The 17,371-nt window shown below is 39.2% G+C and overlaps 2 pseudogenes; both read left to right on the top strand.

Moving 5' to 3' along the window:
* Nucleotides 1–1,796: 1,796 nt before the first annotated feature.
* Nucleotides 1,797–3,278, top strand: LOC143388804 (proteasome subunit alpha type-4 pseudogene; annotated as a pseudogene).
* A 10,812-nt stretch (nucleotides 3,279–14,090) lies between these two features.
* Nucleotides 14,091–15,524, top strand: LOC143640335 (transcription factor AP-2 gamma pseudogene; annotated as a pseudogene).
* The last annotated feature ends 1,847 nt before the right edge of the window (nucleotides 15,525–17,371 follow it).

A 17,371-nucleotide genomic window follows, 5' to 3' on the forward strand; every position in this document is an offset into this window, starting at 1 on the left:
AAAGATGCTGAGTCTGCCCTCTGACATCTAGAATATTCTGCTGCATAGCTAAGTTGTCCAAAGGACATATACTTCATAAAATAGTAGAAATCAGTAAAGCAAAACTCTCAGGGGTCTTTAGGGAATAATGTAAATCTCCCTTGCAGGCTTTTTTAAAATAAATTCCTTTTTCAGTAAAGAAGGCCTCATGGTGATAAGCATGCCCTTTATAGATGAAATGGGGAACCATGACCCTTGAATTTAGCTAGAAAATAATAAATTTTAAACTCTTGTATGATCAAAAAGATTTCATGTGCCTTTTAAGAGCATAAAGAGGAAAAAATTATCAGCAGCCTAATTATCCCCACCATTGTTTTGCCTGCTATGCACATGCATCTTAGGAAAGAAAAAAAGTTGGGGAGGGTCAGATCTTCTAGCAAGACTTTACCTTCTTTCTGGAACATACCAAAATCCAAGTACCATGCTCTTTTATGAATTAAAAATAACACTAAACCTTTGATCAACACCTTTTCACAAGATGCTAAACATTTGGGGGAAATGAAACGTTCTTGCATCCACTTCCCAGGGATGCTCTTTTGGTTGGCTTACAAGATTTATTTTTGAAGCCTGAACTGCCTGCTAATTTCCCAATTACAAGCTCCTGGGATTGTCACATTAGCGGCACTTCCGCTTCCTCCTCTAGAAAGCTCTCCTGCTCTCCCAGCTCCTATGGTGACCTCCCTGTGAATGTTTCTTCACTCCTCAGGATTCTGACCCAGGACCATGTTGGTCATTGGTCACCGGGCCCCTCTCCAGTACTGTGTGTCTGATTGTTTCAGTAAAGTAAAAGGAACAGCAACTAGAGCCCTTCCTGGGGTGTCTGCACAGCCCCACTCTGACTTACCCTTGACCTTTCTTCATCCACTCTAGTTCTACTCCTGAGCAATGTGGGGTTAAATAAAGCTCTTTCTAGCCAGCAGAGTATGAAGAAGGCTTTATCCTGGCCAGGACTACTGTCATTGCTTGCATTGACAATCTTGAAGATTTAAATAATTTTAACATAAAATATTAATATTTTTTAAAAGTATTCTTTTGCACTTTAATATTTCCATTTACTCCTCTTCTTTCTTATGGTGCTGAGGATGTATTTTCATCAGCTTTAAAATTTTTTTTTACTTGTAGTTGACACAATGCTTCTATTTATTTATTTTCATGTGATGCTGAGGATTGAACCCAGGGCCTCACATATGCAAGGCGAGTCCTCTACCCCTGACCCACAACACTAGCTCTTAGTCAGCTTTTTCACTGCTGTGTCCCAAAAACCTGACAAGGACAACATAGAGGAGAGGAAGTTTATTTGGGGCTCATGGTTCAGATGTCTCAGTATATAGAAGGCCAACTTCATTACCCTGGGTCCAAGTTGAGGCAGAACATCATGGTGGAAAGTCGTGGAGAAAGAACACAACTCAGGAAGCAGATAGAGAGCTCTGCTCACCCCAATGACCCATCTCCTCCAGCTACACCCTACTTGCCTATACTTACTACCCAGTCAATCATAACAGTGGATTAATTCACTAATCAGGTCACAACTATAATCATTTGCACTCTGAAAATGCTTTTGGGGAACACCAAAATATAGTTATTTCCAAACTATAACAGTTGGAACCCAGAGCTTTGAACATACAAGGCAAAAGCTCTACTACTGAGTCTCTCTAGGTCTTCAACTTTTTTTAAGCCAATGGCCTAAGGGTTATAATTACCCAACTCTTTTTATAATGGGGAGGTATATTTGTTTACATTAGAAATGATTTTTTTTTTCTTCAGTGTCTTCTCTCTGGTGAGCCTTGGTCCCCAGTGGTCGGTGGAAGCCTGGTAGCTGACCGTTGGGTGGGGGTTGTGAGCATAAAGATAGCGGGCCTCCGCCGGCAGCCGCTGCTGAGGAACTGTGGGCACGATGACTCTGCACCCGCCTCCTCAGCCTCGGTGACCGTCAGGTCTGGGACTGGCCCCCGCCGGCCGCCGTCGGGTTACCCGGCCCGGGGCCGCGGGACAGTGCAGGGCACCGGGCTTAGGTGGGCAGGTCCTAGTGGTCTGTGCGGCTTTGGTCCCCTGAGTACAGTACGTGAAAGCGCTACTGGATGTCCCGGTGACCTCAAACTCGTGCTTTGCCCGGCGTCAGGCTCGGTGATCTTGATCCTGCCCCCCGGCAGGTCTTCTGTCTTTGCGACCTCCTGTCTGCTCTTGTCTGGACCACTCTTCCCATGCACCTGCCTATCGGAACCGCACTCGTGACTAGTTACCCTGCCTTCAGCCTCTCACCAGCCTCAGGTCTTTCTAAACTGCCTGTCAGTTCCTGTGGATTTGCGACTCTTAATCATTCGGTGGAATTAAGAGATAAAATTCAGTTTTTACGTGGGCCCTTGAGATACCTGCTTACTTTTCCAGTCTTAATTCCTAATATTCCGGGAATACGGGCTTTGGATTCTGAGGAATTATATAAAGTTCAGAAACCATGTCTCGAAGATATGACTCCAGGACCACTATATTTTCTCCAGAAGGTCGCTTATATCAAGTTGAATATGCCATGGAAGCTATCGGACATGCAGGAACCTGTTTGGGAATTTTCGCAAATGATGGTGTTTTGCTTGCAGCAGAGAGACGCAACATCCACAAGCTTCTTGATGAAGTCTTTTTTTCTGAAAAAATTTATAAACTCAATGAGGACATGGCTTGCAGTGTGGCAGGCATAACTTCTGATGCTAATGTTCTGACTAATGAACTGAGGCTCATTGCTCAAAGGTATTTATTACAGTATCAGGAGCCAATTCCTTGTGAGCAGTTGGTTACTGCACTGTGTGATATCAAACAAGCTTATACACAGTTTGGAGGAAAAAGTCCCTTTGGTGTTTTGTTGCTGTACATTGGCTGGGATAAGCACTATGGTTTCCAACTCTATCAAAGTGATCCTAGTGGAAATTATGGGGGATGGAAAGCCACCTGCATTGGAAATAATAGCGCTGCAGCTGTGTCAATGTTGAAACAAGACTACAAAGAAGGAGAAATGACCTTGAAGTCAGCACTTGCTTTAGCTATCAAAGCGCTAAATAAGACCATGGATGTTAGTAAACTGTCTGCTGAAAAAGTGGAAATTGCCACACTTACAAGAGAGAATGGAAAGATGGTGATCAGAGTTCTCAAACAAAGGGAAGTGAAGCAGTTGATCAAAAAACATGAGGAAGAAGAAGCTAAAGCTGAGCGTGAGAGGAAAGAAAAAGAACAGAAAGAAAAGGACAAATAGAACCAGGAATGTTATAACCCATTTGGGGCACCATTTAAGTGTGAAGGCTGTCCTACTCTTCCACCCTGAGAAGGCTTTTTCAAAAACTTGTGCAGGGGGGGAAATAGGACATTCCATACTGAATTGGGTCTTTGTTATTTCTGCTCAATTGAATACTTTGTTGTAATGATGATGATTACTCTTTATGGACATCTTAAATTTCACACTTTTTTGGAATAAAACTTGAAAAGAACAAAAAAAAAGAAATAAATTTTTAAAAATCATCCTTTTAATCTATGACTTCTTAAATAAGCCTATATATTTCAATTTATAATTAACATCACTAAATCAGTTATGCTAGATCTGGTAAGTCTACTGAATGTGTTGGTTGCCTCTTTTAAATTTAAGTAGATTCTTTAGCTTTAATATGTTTTTTCTTGGAGCTATAATACTAAATAAATATAAAGGCCTTGGGGTGAGAAGGCTGCTTTTATTTCAGACAGCAATTTAAGCTGAACAGTGAAATGGTTTTTGATGAGATACAAGACTTATAATTGTGCATTTGGTTTATGCATTTGGTTTTTGTTTTCATAAATAAAAAGCATAAATTCCTTTAAAAGTTCCTGTCACAATATCAGTTATATGATGCTATATTCTTAAAGCATATCAGAAAAAAATTTAGTAGTTTTCTAAATAAAGGATCAGCAAAAAATTCAAGAGTAGGTATGTATTCTTTTCTATATTGCTATAGTAATGACAAAATCTGGACCATTTAGAAATACTTCAAAGTATGAATGGATGCCCAGGAAAAATTGCCTTCAGTGACAACTGAGTTAATTATGGTAGTTCTGTTATTCAAAGCCCCATTATTTGGCTGTAAAAAATCATTGCAGGTTAAAAATGGACCTACATTAGCTTCTCTATAGGTGTAGTATTTTACATACTTTAAAAAGGGCTTGATTCTTTTCCAAATTCAGTGAATACAAATACTCTAAAAATATGTCTATTCAAAAAATGGTTCTTCTGTGACATGAAATTTGAGTTGTTAATATTTTAGGTACTACAATATTTTTATTTCAGATTTTTTAAAACAACCTTATAAGAATTAGCATGACCAGAACAGAAACACATTTCATAAATTATGTTTATAAGAGAGTGTTAGCTAATTTATGTCTTCATTTTCCATGCAGCTCTCTGGGAGGCCAGAGTGTGGCTATCATGGAGCCCTTCGATTTTAACAGAGATCCTTTCTCTAAAACGAATTCAACACATGACTATATGGGTAATTTTGAACAAGTGGATCTTTCTCCAACCTGAAAGGCTGCCAGGACAGATAGTGAGTGAGAAAAAGAGGGTTTCAAAAGGAGTCACAGAGAACCACAAAACAACCATGAAGCACCACAGTATTGCCACAGTCCCCCCACAGAAGTGCATTGAGAGGTTGGGACATAGAAGAGGGAGGACACATCATTAGAATAAAATGGGACACCAGTTGGAAATGATTTTGTCATCAAATGCAACACCTGAAACTGTAGAAAGTCTTACTATATCTTTTGGAAGGAATTTTTAAAAGAATTATTACTGCTCTCTCACCCCATTCTTTTATAGAATTTCACTTAGCAGTGAAATATGAAATACAGATTAGAAATGTAAAATAGGAACTGCCATTGCAAACTTCGTATATCACATTTAATGAAAAAAAGCCCTTTTTGATAAATATGACATTATACAAGTGTATAAATTATGATTAGTTATTCTAAATTTAGATATGACTATTTAATTGAATCTAAGATATTAGAATAAATTATTAAAGAGAGCTCAATATTGCAGCCCTATGAAATCCTGATAAATGGAACACCTTCTGGATATTATCATAGCAACAATATTGCAAGAAATAGGGAGAATTTGATTGTGTGAATGACAATGGAAAGACTTTTATAGTTCTAACGAAAATTTTAAAAAGAACAACAAATTAAAACTATATTTGAATACTTCATACTTTTTTTGAATTTCAGCAAAAATAAAAAAATTAATAAATCTAAGCAAGTTACCATGGGAAATATGGTAAGGAGTAATTCTTGGGAATAAAGCAGGAACCCTATTATAATAACGTGACTTATTTCTGGGTCTAGACCTTTGATCTAATGGTGCTTAAGTTTTCTTTGTCAAATATAAAATTGATGCTAGACCTTGGAGTCAGGAAGAATACACAAGTGGGGATCTATTGGGAATATATTCCAAAGAGATGGAGTAATATCATAAAAGTTCTATATTTTAATGTGACTATCTTTTCATATTAATTAGGCTAAATTTAATGGAAATATTATTAAATATAAAGTGAAGTATTAAGGCCAGAGATGACATTTTGGAAATGTAGAAGTCTATGTTCGTAGCCAGGATATTTTTTTTTTTCTTTACTCAAGAAACAAGAGACAAACACTGAGCAAAATAGCTTCTTTATTTGGGGGGAAGAGGAAAGGACAAATATAGAGAAGGATGGCAGAATAAGTTATACCCACATAACTTATGTGTGTGCCTATAGGTGACCAGTGAGCAGAAGAGGACATTTCAGCCGTGGATGTGATGAGGTAGAAGCCACACACCAAGGGACTAGCAATTATCATACTCTCACCTGTAACCAAGGTGGGAGGCTGCTGATGGTCTCAGATATGTGCTTCATAAAGGCAACAGAATCACATGGAGGCCTTTTGAAAACACAAATTCTTGGCCCCCAAATTTTTGACTCAGTGGGTCTGCAGTAAAGTCCAAGAAATTGCATTTCTAAAAATTTTTCAAGTAGTACTGATGTTGCTAGTCCAGGACCTCATTTGGAAAATCATTATTCTAGGTGGAATGGTCTGATAATATGTACACACTGCTTGCCACCCCAACTACATATTTACCCAGCACATGGATGGCCCTGGGAGAGAAGGAAGAAGGAATACACCCTGATAGCTGGAGAAGTTACTCAAAAGAAACTGAGTTTACACCCCAAATGACTAAATCATTACTAGTTTAAGAGAAAGAGAGAATCTTGGTTTCCACATAAAATTTACTACCATCAGCAGAAATGGAGGCTTTGGGGCTAAACTCAGCTGAGTTCTAGAGAAGTAAATAAGTTTACCATTTACACACCTAAATTTCATTATGGTGAGAATTAGTACTCAGTCTTATTCACTATAAACATTGCACTGGAATTTAAATACAAGTTTAGCAATCCTGGCAAGAAAATATTCAAAAAGGATATTTTCATTCTCTGTTACAATCTCTGTTGAATACACTTTTTTTCTTCTCTTTTTCTCTATTTTTTAATGGATCATGAAAACCCATGGTCTTGATTTTATCTTGGTTATAAAGGACATTCTTGAAATAATTGGCAACTATGACTATATTTTATAGGTTAGATATTAATATATACCCAAATTTGAGTGCTGATATTGTGGCTCAATGGTAGAGCAGTTGCCTAGCATACGTGAAACACTGGGTTCAATCCTCAGCACCATATAAAAAAGGAACAAAATAAAGGTATTGTGTCTAAGAAAAAAAATTTAACCAAATTTGATTTTCTGATTTCGATCATTACACTATAGTTACATAATTTCTTGTTTTTAGGAAATACAAGTATTGTCATAAGGAGATATCATGTCTGCAACTTAGAAATGGTTGAGATAAAATTTTCTTTGCTATATACTTATATTTATATTTATCTAGAAAGACAGGAGGAGAAGAAAGGCAAAGGTAGTAAAATGTTAACATTTAGGGAATGTTTTCTAAAAATTCTTTTTAGTAATGTTACAAATCTTCTAATAAGGTGAAATTACCAAAATAGAATAAGAAAAATAAAAATTTAAAATTATATTAATAAGTAACATTACACTCCAATAAAATAAACCATAGACCTATATAAATACTATTAAGTAAATAAATGGAAAGTTGGATGAGGCAGAGGGATATATGTAATAGTCTCAAATCATCTTCCTATAAAAATGCTAAATAATTACAAAAGGAAAAGGCAATATTACAGAAGAGAAACCCAGAAGGTACCATCTTTAGTGATCAATGTTAATATCATCAGTAATGGGATTCAAAGAGAGTCACAGAATCACTCCTGTGACACTCTTGCCAAATAACATGTAATCTGGTTCCAATCATAAAGAAATCAGAAAAAAAATCTGAGCCACATTTTGTGAGGATTCTTCCTTAAAATCTTTTGCTTTGTAATGTACCTGGAAGTAAGAGGTTTCTGTAGCCCCACGAGCAGCATTCTGTTGTGCATTCTCTGGACGTCTATGGAGAACAGAGAAAATAGGAACTACATCTGAGTGGACCTCCCTTCTGACCGCTTTGAGAAGGCAAAACATCTGTGTGCTTGGGAACACTGCTCCCATGTTCCTGTTTCTCCATCTGGTCCCTACGAGAGCAGACTTAGTGTACCATTCACAACTTGCCCGGGAGCCTCATGTACCCATGAAAAATAACAATATTCAGTGGGGTGGGATCCTCTCCTTTCAAGGGTCCGGCGCTAAAAGTAAGAGCCCATTAGATGGCATTTATACTTATACATATTGTAGGGCACATCTCTTCAATTTAGCACTGGCTTGGCCCAAAATTTGACTGTGCATCTTTGATTTTTGCATTTACTCTATATGAATAAGATCTACGCCAGTAATTTATAACTCTCACCAAGCAGAGCACACATTTACGAGATTTAGGTGAAACAAAGCTATTATGCACTCCCTAATGTCTCCACCTCTTGAAGTTAGCCATCCCTTGGCTGTGTGAACTTCCATCCCAGAAAACTGAAAGAGGACCAGTGGCTTTCTCATAAGCGTAAGAATCCTGTCATGGGTACAGAGTGTATGCACCTATATATGCAGTATTATCTACACTTTTTCCCCCACTTACAGATGTGTTGTTGTGCACCTAACATTCTTTCCTCCTCACACTTCATCCCAAGCACAAACAGAACATCTGTATACATTTTCAAAAGCACCATAATGTCTTCCTTTTACCTATTTTTTCCCCTATTGCACATTGACGATGTGCTAGGTGATGTTTTAGTCCGTGAATACAGCCCGGACTAAAAAAAATTGTAAGTTTACTGTTGTGATTTCTACAAAGTATGAATTTTTTTTTATCTATAGGAAGTTAGTGGATGAAGTTTCTAGCAAGAAGTAGTAAACAACTTACTTTATTCATCAGTATCAAATGTCAGGACTTCTAAGCCACAGAGATTCCCTTTATGGAAGCTATCTTTTGGAGGAGCCCAGCCTCCTGCTTTGTCCTTAACTCATGACCTTACTGTCTCAAGAGGTCTTTCTCTGAGGTAAGGTTTCCCTAAGTACAAGAGGCTGCCTAGAACTTTTCTCTATTAAGCTATGAAGAGAAAAATGGAAGGTTGATTTTCAAAAGAACAGAATAATTTAGCTTCTTTTATCTCATTTTAATACCAAAGACCCTATAATTTTATAACTAAAAGTCCCATTTCAGTATTTTCTCAAACAAGAGTCAAGTGCCTTGAATAGGATTCATCAGAGGTTAAGAGAAGCCTATAGAGATCAGCTTGCATCTTGATGGAAAATGGAATTTCCCACAGTTGTCAGTGTATTGAACCAGCAAAATGACCTATGTGGTGGCTGAATCCTGGTCAATTAGATCATGGTAGAAGAGACAGCTGATATTGTCCTGAGGTTAAAGGGAGGTAAAAACATACTGTTGTCCCTACAAGGCAGAATCAAATGTCTTTATGCATTTTAAAAATAATACCATACAGAAACCAAAAAACATTTTTCCTGATCAATAGCTGTATAACGGATCTCAATTTATTTAGAAGGGATAGAGAGAGAGAGGAGGGAGGGAGGGAGGGAGGGAGAGGGAGGGAGAGAGAGAGAGAGAGAGAGAGAGAGAGAGAGAGAGAGAGAACACATCTGGGAAAGCAGCTGCAATTGAGTTCTTCCTGATTGTGTTTACAATAATTTGCTGTCTTTCTCCAAGGCCATCTATTTCCAGCCTTGGTCAAATAGATTAGTTAAATGCAGACATGATAGGAATCCTATATCTGCATATTTCTAGTTTTTTTTTCAGAGGCATGAGTCTGTGCCATCACCAATTTAATTTACTATTTAGGAAGGGAAGCAGTTCTGAGGGCTAAGAATCATCCCTTCCTAATAGCTCATAGGTCAAAGGACCAGTATGGTATTTTGGCATTGGCTGTCTAGATTTGTTCACTATGCATTTAAAAAAAAATGAGGAAATGACCTCTTTTTGTAAAATGCACACTCACATTGATCATTGATTATAGTCCCTTTGAGATATCTCTAGGAAGGCATAGAGTTTATTATTTCAGCAAGGATATGGGCACTTCCTCAAAAGTTTTCTTTTCTTCCAAGGAAACTGGCATGCTCTTCATCCTAGATGCTCTTGATCTGGCAATGGGATGAGAAGCCATGATTCTCTATTGTGGCAAAAACAAATTCTAATGATACCTAAAATATTTCAATTTATGGAAATTGGTAGCACTTCTATTTCAGCCTAATGGTAAGAATTACCTATTTGCCAATACCAGTAAGCTCTGTGGTGTATGTAAGTCATACACCATTTTGATGACTGTTTTACCTGCGGTTCCCTTAGCAATCATGCCCATCTTGTTCCTGGCCTTCTTCCTAAGTGTCATCACTTGGCCTCTGTCACTCTCCAGATCCCATTATCCCACTGAATTTAGGAAGCCCATGTCAATGGAGTTACCTCCTCTATTCATTCTTGACCTCACTCGGGTATTTCCTTGGGGTCTTTCTGGTTATATAGTGAGGGAATCGGGAGCAGACCTCCCTTTCTTGATACATCAGCAAGAGATTTCTGTCTTTCGTTGTAGCTCTTCATTTACATGATGCCATGGAAATTTCAGTACATCAGTTTTATTTAATCTTGTCTACCATGGAATCTAAGTTTCACTCTACTAACAAAATAACCCGGTGAGCCATGATGTCAGGTATCAAACACCTTGAATCCAGAATATCTGCAAAGTGTAATTATATTAATAAATGTGGTTTTATTTAATCTTTTCTTTTTGTCTCCCTGATCTTAGAACCTTAAAATCCATTTCTAGCATCCCTTCCCAGGTTTCTGTCAATATAAGTTAGCAAAACCTTTCAACTCTTTCTTTGTGTAAGTATTTCCCCCACAACCCCTGCAAACTCTGACTTCCCACACATTCTCCTGTGACTTGACCCTAGGAAAAGATCTGAAAGCAAAGCAAGGTAATGAGTGCATCTTGTCAAAAATCATAACCCCACACAGCATAAATGTCCCAAGTACAGACCCTCCAGCTTCTTCTTGAAAGTTCCATGGAATTCAGAAGTTCAAATCTGTCAGGATCCACCCCAGATGCCCCACTTTTCCCAATAAGTGTCTTAACTTTCCCATTCAATACCAAATGAGGCTATAAATGCAATGTGCTTTTTTTTAAAAAAAAATCTTTATTCTTAAGTAAGAAAATAAGCTGCTTAGGTCTTCCTCATTTTCAAAGTCTGTTCCTTACATCCCCATTTAGTGCCAACTTACTTTTTCCAAGGGTCCCACCTGGAAAAATAACAGTTATTTAAGGTATTTCAGACAGGAGAAGATTCAGTGGAAGGTATTCTATCCTTTTCTTGTTTCCAGAATGCCTGTTGAAGCAAGGGTCATGGAATATTTCTGTTAAATCTCAGGTTCATCACTAAATTACAGAGGGGCTGGGAATTTTCAAAGCTACAGAAAAGTATTTGCAGTGATCACTACCATCATGGGAACCAAAGGCAATTTACTAGGAAACACTTGGAGGCCATTGCAAAACCTCAAATTGCTGAAGACTACCTTTCTACTCACCACTGGCATAGGAACAATAATATGGATTGTGCTTTCTTTTTTCCATTTTACAAATGCCTCTCATTTTCAAAACAGTCTGAAATCCAGCTGGTGAGGGATTTTGAGAAATGCAATTTCCACGCTTCCAGCCACTGGGAACAGGGACAGTCAAGGTGAGGAAGTGATGCTGGCATCCACAGACAGAACAGAGAGCTGGGTTAGGTGCTGACAGCCTGATGAACATTTCTGACATAGTCACTGAGTTTGATTTTTAAAAATAATTCAGCATAAAAAGAAACAATGATAGGTATTTACTCATTACATTTTTATTTATATGCTACAAAGTTTGTATTTCAAACTAATGCAAAACAAGAGCCCCCAGAGTCTACAAACATTCATTCTGAGGTTGTTTTTTGCTAATATAAGTTTGTTGTAAGAAATAAATGTAGAATGATTCATATATTGACTGATTATGGTAATTAAAAAATATATATTGTAAATAACAAAAAGTAAGAATGGTGTAATATGAGCAAATAACTTTGAAATTTATTTATAACCTTTTAAAATATGAAAGCAACATAATAGAATAAAAATTAAATATTTCAATCTAAACAGAATAAGTCCTTCACATTCAAGATAAAACTTGTTTCTAATCAGTGAGATAAAGTATCTTTTGTGTGGATATAACCTGAAAGTGAATTAGTCAAGGTCTTTTACAATTCCATTTTTCCTTCCTACCTCTCTAGGGAAAATAAAGTTGAAATATATTTTAATAATAAAATTAAATCACTTAATGATTCTTTCACAATTGCTAGTGTTTCTAACATATGGATGGCTCTTTTGCCAGTTTATAATCTATTAAACTCTATTACATTATCTAATATAGTACCTAGAAAGATAGGTACCAGATAAGTATTTGTTGAATCAATGAGTAAAAATGCAAACTGTACATTTTAAAGATTTTACAAGAAAATGCTAACTAGGCATGCTAATTTACTTAAATACAGAGCTAAAAAGCAAGAAGGAGACAGTTAATTTTAGCCTCCATGAGGCATTTCATTGTGGGAATTTGGGGAAATCATTTCAAATCTTGTGGCTTGTTTATTTTCATGATAATGAACTCTCTTGTCTCCTTCACAGAAATACACCTGAGAAAATTACTTTGGTTTGAGCTCTTTGGAGGAAACATGAGCTATGGAATTGCAATGTATAGAGTTGCAACATACATTGATAATGAGGCTAAATCTTTTAGTCGTAAACAAACATGCTATTTATAAGTGGGATTTCACTGGTAACTAAGTCCAATTATATTGTACTATATATATTATATATATTATATATATATATATATATATATTATAGTATGTACATATTATATACTATATATATTGTACTAAAAGGGAAGTTGAGACTATAACAAATTTCAAATGCACAGGCATTATTATGGTTTGGATCTGCAATGTCCTCCAAATGCCCATGTGTGGAGACCTTGATCCCTTGATGCAGCTAAGATTAAGATGCAGCTCGGGATTCCCTGCTTCAATCAGGGTACTTTTGGCTGAAAGTACATTAGCTTAAATATTGAAGGAGATTTATTAAGCCATTTGGCTAAAATAGAAGCATCGTCTTGCTTCTCTCTGACCCCTTTGTGTCTGCCTTCTGCTGTGAGACTGCTTTGTCTTAAGGAAGGCATAAATGATGTGGCTTCACTGATATCACTAAACACTAGGCATTATTCAGGTCCACGGAAGAAAATACCTGACAGCACCAAGGTCTTAGGTCACATGTTCACCCATCCACATGGTTACAAGAAATACCATGCATGACCTCATTGGTGAAGGCTAGCGGAGTCCATTGCAAGTGGTGCTCCCAGCTAAGCCTCACAGCTACCACCTGGCTGAAAATCATCATTGTCTGATGATTCCCAGTCATGAGGGACTTTTCCTTTATAAATAAACAAGAAACTGTGCCCTAGCCTTCCTCAAAGATCTGAAGAATTCTGTCTTAGAAAAGCAGGTTACCTCCTGTTTTAAAAGGTCTCTTGTAACTGATCTTATTTCCTTACACACCTGGGGATGTGGAGCTCACATACATTCAAATTGGCTGAATAAGGCCTGGACCAGAGTTGTTTTCTCCAAAGTTTTATAATGTTTCTTTCAAAAGATTAGATCAACATGTCATATTGCATCCACAATTTAGAGCTCATAAAGATTTTAAATCAGTTTTATTTATGTGTGTCAAAGATTTAATGATTATCCTAAGCAATAAAATCTGTAGGTGATTTTTGCCTGATTCTGGTTACTTTGATATTTAGTCAACATATTGCTAAAGTCATGGCTATGGCTGTTTGGAATTGCTCCTTGGATCATACTGACTACAGTTCAAGAAATCTACTTTATTTGGTTAAGATTTATTTGGTTTTAATTAATTAATTGATGTAAACAGGAACCTGAGGTAGCTTCATATAAACAAAATTAATATGATGATTTCTAGTATGGAAATGTGGGCTTTTTTCTAAGAGTATCAGAAGCTTAAATATATATTCAAGTTTCTAGCTATAATTTTAATGATATAAAATATAATACTTAAACTATGCTTCAATCATACTTAATTGAAAATAAGGTGTTTCTTAAAATTGTAGGGCTCTTGTTTTTTAAAGCTGTGATCTTTAATAAATGACCCTCTTAATTTTGGAAAAGCATTTTCTTTGAGAGGAAAACTGCTTTTTCTTAACATTTTTTTTTTGACACCCCAGATTTTGGTGGTCTGATTTCTCTGAACTTTTCTTATTCTTTATATTGGCTACAAGTTAGTATGAAAGCATATAATACTGAAAGAAAAGGGGAGGAAAAAAGTCCACTAGAGGAAGATGCACTCCTCCCGGGCTGTGCGCTTTATCCGTGTCAGCTGCTTCAGTTTTGCCGTGCGACTCCAACATGTGCGGGCTGAAGAGCGAGCGCGCTCGGCTAGGCGTTAGCTGACTCACCCCCCGATGGCAGGCTGCTGCCTCTACCCCGGACTTTCCTGGCTTGGGACCCGAGGTCCTGAGCAGGCGCCTCTGAGCGTCGTGGCCACGGAAGCGCCTAGACTTTCGCCGCCGGGCTCGGCGGACTCATCCCCCCAGGATCGCCACGATGCGAGTGGCAACGGGAACCCGCGCATCCCCCACCTCTCCTCGGCCGGGCAGCATCTTTACAGCTCCGCACCGCCGCTGTCCCACACTGGAGTCGCCGAATACCAGCCGCCACCCTACTTTCCACCGCCCTACCAGCAGCTGGCTTACTCTCAGTCGGCAGATCCCTACTCGCATCTGGGCGAAGCCTACGCTGCGGCCATCAACCCCCTGCACCAGCCTGCGGCCGCCGGCAGCCAGCAGCAGGCCTGGCCCGGCCGCCAGAGCCAGGAGGGCGCCGGCCTGCCTTCGCACCACGGGCGCCCGGCCAGCCTGCTCCCCCACCTCTCCGGGCTGGAGGGAGGCGCCGTGGGCGCCCGCAGGGATGCCTACCGCCGCTCGGACCTGCTGCTGCCCCACGCGCACGCCTTGGACGCCGCGGGGCTGGCGGAGAACCTGGGGCTCCACGACATGGCTCACCAGATGCAAGAGGTGCAGAACGTTGACGACCCACACTTGCTTGGGCCCGATCAGACTGTAATCAGGAAAGGTCCCATTTCCATGACTAAGAACCCCCTAGGTCTCCCCTGTCAGAAGGAGCTGGTGGGAGCCGTGATGAATCCCAGTGAAGTCTTCTGCTCGGTTCCAGGAAGACTGTCCCTCCTCAGCTCCACGTCCAAATACAAAGTGACGGTGGCTGAAGTGCAGAGGCGATTGTCACCGCCTGAATGTTTAAATGCCTCACTGCTGGGAGGTGTTCTCAGAAGAGCCAAGTCCAAAAATGGAGGCCGATCTTTGCGGGAGAAGTTGGACAAGATTGGGCTGAATCTTCCGGCTGGGAGACGGAAAGCTGCTCACGTGACCCTCTTGACATCCTTGGTGGAAGGCGAAGCTGTTCACTTGGCCCGGGACTTTGCCTACGTCTGTGAAGCGGAGTTTCCTAGTAAGCCAGTGGCCGAATATTTAACCAGGCCTCACCTAGGAGGGCGGAATGAGATGGCAATGAGGAAGAATACGCTGCTGGCAGCTCAGCAAGTGTGTAAAGAATTCACGGACCTCCTCAATCAAGACCGAACACCCAATGACAACAGGCCCTCCCTGGTCTTGGAAACGAACATACAGAACTGCTTGTCTCATTTCAGCCTGATTACCCACGGGTTTGGCAGCCAGGCCATCTGTGCCGCTGTGTCTGCGGTGCAGAACTACATCAAAGAAGCCCTGATTGTCATAGACAAATCCTATATGAACCCCGGAGACCAGAGTCCCGCAGATTCTAATAAGACCCTGGAGAAAATGGAGAAGCACAGGAAGTAAAATGGGCATGAGCAGAGGGCGGGAAGGGAAAGGACTGAGGAATCCTTCTCCATTGGGACAGACCAGGACCCCCCTCCTGCTGGGGGAGGAGCTTCCAACCTCCCCTATCCACCTATCCAAAGGCCTGTGTCCCTTGAGGCTTGCAGGATCTTGACCTGCCCTCCTGGATCCCTGTGGCTTCTCCAGTGCTGCAGTGTCTGACCTTTGACACAGGATCCCAAGGTGACAAGTACTGGTTTTTGTTTTACTTGTTGAGCGTTCATTTTTTGGAACCCCATCCCCCCTTCCTCTGAAAGTGGTGCTACAAGTTTTAGAACCTTCTCATATGTTCCCCGGGGCTGACAAGAAGCCATGCGCCTAGCTGTTGAAACATCCGATTGATGCGATTCAGATCAACGATAACTTATTTCCTTCAGGGTTAAGATATGGCTGGTTTTTATGCCCACTAAATATTGTTTTCAAAAATCAGTCTTTATCTACCTTCTTCGGCAATCGTGCCCCCCAGGAGGAGGCAGAGGTACCGCGTGCTCGGCGGCCAGTGAGCAGGTGCTGGGTGGTGCAAACCTGTGCTCACAGGGGCCTCTGGTTTGTAGGAAACTTGTAGAAACAATGCCTGCTGACGATTTCATTTTTCTTTTGTCTTTTTTTTTTTAATTTTGAAAGTTAACTCTTTAAGTGGATGACCCTTTGAAACGACAGGTTCCTGTAAGGTACTGAAGCTTTATTTGCATATTTATTTCAGATCTTGATTTTTGAGTAAACTTGAAAAGGGTGAACACAAGCGTCTGCTGCCGCCTGTCACCCGCAAGTCCCTGTGGAGGCTCTGTATTTTGAGGCACAGTGTGTTCAGTGTACAGATTTTATTTATGCATAATTTAATGGGGTCTGTAAATACAGGTACACTTCTTACAAGTTTTTGAGAAATAGGATTCGATTTTAATATTAACTTTTAATGGTGGTGGGGTAATCTATAACACGTCTTTAGATTTTATTCATCTGTACACAGGGTATGAAGAATTAAAAAGCATACAGGGCTCTGTTCTTGGTTTGGAAGATTCTATTTAATCGGAGCTCTCTATTCAGAAAGCAGTAACTTGGCATCTCGTTCCTGTGGGGCTCATTCACCCTACAGTGAATGTGTGTTATAGTTGGTGTGGGTGAAATGGAGGTTTAGAATTGAACTCCATGCCTGTAAATGTTTCCCCAATCATTGTGTGCATATAATACCTGTATAATAAAAGTATTCTGGATAGAAAAAAAAAAGTCCACTAGATCATTTCTAAGCTACAACTGAGCACAACAGAGATCAGAATGAGTTTAATGTAGGCAAATGTAATCAGCCACAGTATAAGAAAGTTTAATTTATTATATCCTCAGGGAGAAACAAAATCTAAATCTAAAGATCATTATAACTATAAAAGACATGATGAACAAATTAAAGCAAGCAAACAAACAAAACTCATTTTACAACAGTTTATTCCTTAGAAAACCAATATATTAAAATTTTTAATCACCAGTACTTTTCCCTTGAATGTTACACTGAGAATTATCTATGAAACTGAGCTCATTTAATCAATTATACTATTTTACACTCCACTTTTGCTTTCATTTATAGTATAATCAGTGAGTTTTTACAAGTTGATCTATACATTCAACAACATTAAATTTATTCATTAATTAGCTCAATGTTTTTTCTCCATTGTCCCATACTTTGGCTTATTCATATGGTGACATCAGCAAAGAAAGAGCAATTAGTTTCTCATGGGATCAGAGACAACCTTATGCCTTCAATATTAATACTGATAACCCACCTGGTAGGCTGCAAATTTTCATTAATTCTATAAAGG

This window comes from Callospermophilus lateralis, unplaced genomic scaffold (assembly GCF_048772815.1).
Source record: "Callospermophilus lateralis isolate mCalLat2 unplaced genomic scaffold, mCalLat2.hap1 Scaffold_182, whole genome shotgun sequence".
In the NCBI taxonomy this organism is placed as follows: Eukaryota; Metazoa; Chordata; class Mammalia; order Rodentia; family Sciuridae; genus Callospermophilus; species Callospermophilus lateralis.